Source organism: Alligator sinensis, unplaced genomic scaffold (genome assembly GCF_000455745.1).
Source record: "Alligator sinensis unplaced genomic scaffold, ASM45574v1 scaffold84_1, whole genome shotgun sequence".
Lineage (NCBI taxonomy): Eukaryota > Metazoa > Chordata > Crocodylia > Alligatoridae > Alligator > Alligator sinensis.
This window is the reverse complement of record NW_005842268.1, coordinates 453,696-455,108: the sequence shown is the minus strand read 5'-3', so window position 1 is coordinate 455,108 and position 1,413 is coordinate 453,696.

The window sequence follows — 1,413 nt, the reverse complement described above, 5'->3', positions numbered from 1 at the left end:
TTGCTGAGATAGCTTTATTGTAGGGCTCATCCACTACCTCAGGTGTTTCAAATCACAAGTAAGTGTCCCCCAGGACAACTGCCCCCGCAGCAGCCTGCAAATGGAGGTGACATGCACAGGAGTGAATCTGAACCTAGGCGGCTGTTTCACCAAGGCCAGAGACCCCCCTACCAGTATCATGGGGAGGTTTTCAGAGCATAGCAGATAGCATAACAGGATGACTGTGCCATCAGGATTTTCTTGCAGTTATTTTGCATGCCAGACTTAATTCTGAATGCAGGGATGCTTGTCAATTTCCTTAGTTTCCCCCTTGGTAGTATTTAAACAGAAAAAAAAATCACAGTCTCACATTAACAAGTATGAAAATCAATACAAAATGTCTGCAATGGACTACTGATCTGACTGACACTAATGATTCCCTAGGAGCTCTACTACCGGATTATTAATACTCTCTATTCTATGACTGTCTCACCACAAGCCTCCTTTTCAAAATTACTTTTATGTTATGTATTCATTTAGGACCCAATGATTCAATGGAGCTTCATGAACAGGAAATTATTACAAATCTTGCAAAAGATACCAGGGAAAACTAAAAATCTTCTTCATGCAACTGACCCCTCAATACAGCCTCCCTCTGAAGCCCATAGGCACTTTCCTAATTCTTTCTTCTGACAAGCCTGGGAAAACAGACAGGTCTTGTAGTATTGCCACAAAGGTCAGCAGACTTTATGGCATGTATCTTTATTTCCTGCATAAGTTTTACAGCCATAGCACTGTTATATTTTCTGCAGCTGTCATGCCTTTTGAAAAGGGCAATGTGAAATGTGTTTGAAAAGCTGCATATCTTATAGTTTGGCAGTTTTGAGAGGTGGTGTCCATCCTGACTGTCAGGATGCACAAAAAGAAACTAAGCTATATACATCTCATGAAGTTGCAGGGAAAGGAAAGCAAGCACCAACCAATGTGGTGCACAGCTGAATGCTGGCATAGGGATCCAGTCATAAAGATACCTACTCTTATGCCACTCAGCTAACCAACACCTCTTAACACAGAGATCTACATCACATACGCACACAATCAGGACCCTGTTTACGCTGTTGTCATTGATGCAAATACAGATTAAGTCTATCAATAACATCAATTAAGTTACCCTGAATTTACTTAACTGAAAATGAGAACACATTTTATCCTGGCAAATTTACTATGATCTTTACACTACACAACCCCATATCTTGGTGTCATCCGTGAACTTGGCCAATGGGCTTTTCACCCCCTTATCCAGGTCGTTGATGAAGATATTGAACAGCACTGGGCCAAGTACCGACTCCTGGAGTATGCCACTGCCCACATCTCACCAGGATGACACTGATCCATTCATTTGGACTCTGTGTCCTAGCCCACAACCAGTTTTGC